Source organism: Moschus berezovskii, chromosome 7 (genome assembly GCF_049115385.1).
Source record: "Moschus berezovskii isolate FMDL1 chromosome 7, NW_MosBer_1.0, whole genome shotgun sequence".
Taxonomy (NCBI): domain Eukaryota; kingdom Metazoa; phylum Chordata; class Mammalia; order Artiodactyla; family Moschidae; genus Moschus; species Moschus berezovskii.
Window position 1 is genome coordinate 29335773 of NC_142466.1, and position 5864 is coordinate 29341636.

Sequence of the window (5864 nt, forward strand, 5' to 3'; positions counted from 1 at the left end):
AAAAAAGTAAACTTCAGATGTTGAAAATAGTAAATACCCCCAAATACATAAAGATCTTTTACATTATGTTATAAAATTGTTTAAGAAAAGAGACTTTGTTTTTCTGTCTAAATGTTTTTGTAAAACTATGATTTTTATTTCAGATATTTTTCAGCTTGTAAGCAAACGGAAGTCCAGATCACTTTGGAGAGTTAAGAAAACAACAGTCTGATTGAGTAGAGGGTTGTCACATGTATGATTTTCATTTTATCTGTTGACTTTTCTTGAGGATTCTTACATGAGGGAAAGGCACTTTTCAATTTCCATTCTGACAGCCTCCCAGGCACAAGGGCTATATTTCTTTTCCTTCAGGTAGAGATGGATTCCTTAGAAATACTTCCAGACAATTCCCAAATCGGGACAATCCAGAGTCACTTCTTCCAGCTGTTCCAGCCTCTGAGCCAGGCTGGAAAGTAGTTTGTCGAGGAGGGTGCTGTTCCAAGCAGCACAGCTGCTCTCTGTGGTGAAGAGGTTGAAGATATGCTGGAGCATCCGTTGGTGATAGCAGGTGCCTTGAGTCATCTGGATTGGGGTGATATTCTCTCTTCTCCAAGGAAACCTGAAGTCGTGTCTGTGCTCTAGGCATGACTGAGAGGGGATCGTTTTCATCTGTCTCAAATGTATAAAAATTTTTTTGTTGTCTAGGGGACAAGCAGGGATGGAGCAGAGCATCACCCCTGCCGGTAGCAAACAGATGTTGGCCATAGAGAGTTTCCGTGATTCACTGGAAGGCCAGCAGGCGGCGCGCGAGCTCCACTGATCGATGAGCGAAGGTTTCTCCGCCGCGTCCTGGCACAGCGCGGTCTCCTAGCAGGCCGCCAGAAGGCTCAGTTCAGTTCAGTTCAGTCGCTCAGTCGTGTCCGACTCTCCGCGACCCCATGAATCACAGCACGCCAGGCCTCCCTGTCCATCACCAACTCCCGGAGTTCACTCAAACTCATGTCCATCGAGTCGGTGATGCCATCCAGCCATCTCATTCTCCGACGTCCCCTTCTCCTCCCGCCCCAATCCCTCGCAGCATCAGACTCTTTTCCAGTGAGTCAACCCGTCGCATGAGGTGGCCAAAGTATTGGAGTTTCAGCTTTAGCATCAGTCCTTCCAATGAACACCCAGGATCGATCTCCCTTAGAATGGACTGGTTGGATCTCCTTGCGGTACAAGGGTCTCTCAAGAGTCTTCTCCAACACCACAGTTCAAAAGCTTTCTTCACAGTCCAACTCTCACATCCATACATGACCACGGGAAAAACCATTGCCTTGACTAGACGGACCTTGGTTGGCAAAGTAATGTCTCTGCTTTTTAATATATTATCAAGGTTGTTCATAACTTTCCTTCCAAGGAGCAAGCGTCTTTTAATTTCATGGCTGCAATCAGCATCTGCAGTGATTTTGGAGCCCAAAAAATAAAGTCTGACACTGTTTCCACTGTTTTTCCATCTATTTCCCATGAAGTGATGGGACCAGATGCCATGATCTTTGTTTTCTGAATGTTGAGCTTCAAGCCAACTTTCACTCTCCTCTTTCACTTTCATCAAGAGGTTTTTGAGTTCCTCTTCACTTTCTGCCATAAGGGTGGTGTCATCTGCATATCTGAGGTTATTGATATTTCTCCCAGCAATCTTGATTCCAGCTTGTGCTTCTTCCAGCCCAGCGTTCCTCATGATGTACTCTGCTCAGCATGTCTTTTTGTCGGTTTCCTTACAGTGTTTGCGAGTTCTGAGACTTCGTTTCAGCGGGTTTGGCAGCCAGAGAGGAAAAGCGTCGCTGTTTAGAGACCAAGTTCAGTTCAGTTCAGTTCAGTCACTCAGTCGTGTCCGACTCTCCGCGACCCCATGAATCACAACACGCCAGGCCTCCCTGTCCATCACCAACTCCCGGAGTACACTCAAACTCACGTCCACAGAGTCGGTGACGCCATCCAGCCATCTCATTCTCTGTCGTCCCCGTCTCCTCCCGCCCCCAACCTTTCCCAGCATCAGAGTCTTTTCCAGTGAGTCAACTCACCGCATGAGGTGGCCAAAGTATTGCAGTTTCAGCTTCAGCATCAGTCCCTCCAATGAACATCCAGGATTGATCTCCTTTAGAATGGACTGGTTGGATCTCCTTGCAGTATAAGGGACTCTCAAGAGTCTTCTCCAACACCACAGTTCAAAAGCATCGATTCTTCGGCGATCATCTTTCTTCACAGTCCAACTCTCACATCCATACATGACCACGGGAAAAACCATTGCCTTGACTAGATGGACCTTAGTTGGCAAAGTAATGTCTCTGCTTTTTAATATACTATCAAGGTTGGTCATAACTTTCCTTCCAAGGAGCAAGCGTCTTTTAATTTCATGGCTGCAATCAGCATCTGCAGTGATTTTGGAGCCCAAAAAAATAAAGTCTGACACTGTTTCCACTGTTTTTCCATCTATTTCCCATGAAGTGATGGGACCAGATGCCATGATCTTTGTGTTGGTGCGGCTTTAAATTTAAATGTCTCCGAGCCCTCGCCAGAGACACTTTTGTGGAGCCCCGAACCTTGCCTTTTCTGCTTTCCTCTGAGTTTTGTGCTTTCTTTTCGCCCAGAAACGTGAGCGAGGCCATGTTTACAAAGGTGTGTCATGGTGACTCAGACGGTGAATTCGCCTGCAATGTGGGAGACCTGGGTTCGATCCCTGGGTTGGGAAGGTCCCTGGAGCAGGAAATAGCACCCACTCCAGTATTCTGCCTGGAGGATCCCGTCGACAGAGGAGCCTGGTGGGCTACAATCCATGGGGGTCTCAAAGAGTCGGACAGAACTGAGCGACTTGGCACGTCTTTACAAAGAAAATACGTTTACTAAGGGGTTTGAGGCGGAGAATCAGAGCGAGTTGAGGCCGATTTTACAGATTCAGGCTCGTCTCTGGCAGCTCAGGGAATGGGGAACTTGGCCGCAGCGATGGGACGACTGGAGGGTGCTGGGAACGCCCGGGGGGTGAGTCGGAGCGCGGTCCCCACCCGGGCCGAGGACGGGGGAGCTGTGCGTCCCTGGAGATGCTCTGGGACTTTCAGGGTGTCTTTTAAGGTATCGGCCTTGAAGTGAGGGAGTATTAATTAACTGAAAAGTAGGAATATTAAAACACTCATAGCACTGTATTTTTACATGTATGAATTTATTAATATTTAAATACAATTAATATTAATCATATTTAACTTGTTTAAAATGTTTATATTTTGAAATATTTTAATGAAAATATTTAACTATTTGCTATCTAGTTATTAAAATGCATATGAGTTTTAAACAGCATTTTATTAAATTCTATTTAAACTACAGTTCTTTATATTACAACAAGAATTTAATTTTGCTTTCTTTGCTTTAATGGAAACAAACTCATTAATATAGTCGAGATCATTTCTGTTCTTGCTTGACCAGTTTTTGTGACTCTGTGACAGTCTTAATTTTTATTTAACCTGGGTTTCTGAAACACTGCTGCCAGGACCCCACATGGAGTGTCCTGTGGAAAGAAGAGTTAGTGGAATTGTCCCTGGTGGTCCAAGGATTAAGACTGAGCTTTCAATGCAGAAGGTGCCAGTTCGATCCCTGGTTAGGGAGCTAAGATCCCACATGCAGTGCTGTGCAGCCAAAAAGAAAGGAAGGAAGAATGGAGGGGAGAGAGGGAGGGAGGAAGCAGGGAAGGAAGAAGAGGCAATGTCTTGTACAAAGCACTGAGGAGGTTTACCAGGTCTGATCTTTTCATTTTCTTTGGGAAGAATTTTATAGACTAAACGTAGATTGCCCAGAGTTCATTGACGTGAAACCTTCTTTTGTAAGACATGGCCCTGCAAATGCAGGGTCATTTCTTGTCTTTATTTAAAATTTTGATATTTCATTCAGTGTGTGTTTTGGCATTTTCATTTTTTAACATTGAATTACAATATTATCTATCTTGACATCTTACATTTGGTGCCTTTTACATTTCATACTTATGTTTCACCCTTATGGCAGGAAGTGAAGAGGAACTAAAAGGCCTCTTGATGAAAGTGAAAGAGGAGAGTGAAAAAGCTGGCTTAAAGCTCAACATTCAGAAAACTAAGATCATGGCATCTGGTCCCATCACTTCATGGGAAATAGATGGGGAAACAGTGGAAACAGTGTCAGATTTATTTTGGGGGGCTCCAAAATCACTGCAGATGGTGATTAGAGCCATGAAATTAAAAGACGCTTACTCCTTGGAAGGAAAGTTATGACCAAGCTAGACAGCATATTAAAAAGCAGAGATATAAATTTGCCAACCAAGGTCCGTCTAGTCAAGGCTATGGTCTTTCCAGTGGTCAGGTATGGATGTGAGAGTTGGACTGGGTGTTCATTGGAAAGACTGATGCTGAGGCTGAAACTCCAATACTTTGCCCACCTCATGCAAAGAGTTGACTCATTGGAAAGGACCCTGATGCTGGGAGGGATTGGAGGCAGGAGGAGGAGGGGACGTCAGAGGATGAGATGGCTGGATGGCATCACCGACTAGATGCACATGAGTTTGGGTGAATTCCGGGAGTTGGTGGTGGACAGGGAGGCCTGGCGTGCTGCGATTCATGGGGTCACAAAGAGTTGGACACAACTGAGCAACTGAACTGAACTGAACTGACTGACGTTTCATACTTAAGAAAAGTCCTTTCTTAGTTTACCCCAATACTAACCCAAGAAATAGCTTTAGAAGTACTGTTACCATCTTCCCTAGATGAAAATATAGGAATGTCCCGTTTCTTGTCATCCTCTCCCCTGTCTTGTATAACTGATTTCCTGGTCTCTTTAACCCTTAAAAAAATCTTTGTCTTAAAATAATATTACCAGAGGTTGTCTGAGACTAATTGAGGATGAGGTAAGGGACAGTTTATCTCATTTGTATTCTTCACAGAGCAGCCATGTTTTTTTTGTTTGTTTGTTTGCTTGTGGTTTTTTTTTTTTTAAGATTTTTTTCCAGGATGTTCCAGGCACTTCTCTAAGACTGGAATCTTAGGCTCTGCTTCTTCACAATGCTATGGGCAGCCCCCTCTCCTAGAGTTTGCATTGGGGGCCTCAACATGCAGACCCCTGACAGTGTTAAGGGCCTTATAGTCAAAGCTTTTCCTGGTTGAACTGAGAATGGACTAAAGACATTACTATTACTATATTGATATGAAAGGCTACTATCATTCATTAAGTTCAGATTCTCGGCCTGTAATTTACAAACTTTATATCTGATGAACATGATATCCTCTGTGACCACTACTGAAGTTGTCTTGGTTTTTTAGAAGAGGAAATGAAAATCTGATGTCAGTTACACTCAGGAGCCCCAGATTGTCTGAAAATAGAGCTTTCTGCTGCTCCCAGTCCCTCCTCTTCATCAGCTCTGAGTACTGGCCCTCAGCTGCTCTGACCTCCTGCTACCTGATTCTTCTCATCCTGCCTCCGATATTTCTCCCCTGCTCCTACGAGGGCAGCCACCATCCCTGCCTGACTGTCTTGGAATCCACATCGCCAAGCACATTGTCACATATTTATGCAGTCAGCACCCTTTGGTGACAGAATGAAGAGAACTGTATGAATTAACCCATTTTCAATATTATGCTACTATTATCTGTAGACCATCAGAAAATGAGAGCTATGGTCCTGTGAATAATTGTGAAAGAATTCAAACCTTATGTATTAGATCTTACAGAGAGTTGTGGCTAGATATATTTTGGTGCAGTTTTAAAACTGTAAAAATAGAGTACAGGGTCACACCTCTTAAGTTTTCTTATTAGACTTAAAGAAGAGAGTTAGATTGAGCTTTGGGTTTTATTTCAGCCTGAGTTGACTCATTTAGATGAATACATCCTGTTGGA

General features: G+C 44.0%; 1 pseudogene; it reads right to left on the bottom strand.

Moving 5' to 3' along the window:
• Nucleotides 1-273: 273 nt before the first annotated feature.
• LOC129557621 (interferon omega-2-like) lies at nucleotides 274-744 on the bottom strand (annotated as a pseudogene).
• Between the last annotated feature and the right edge of the window lie 5120 nt (nucleotides 745-5864).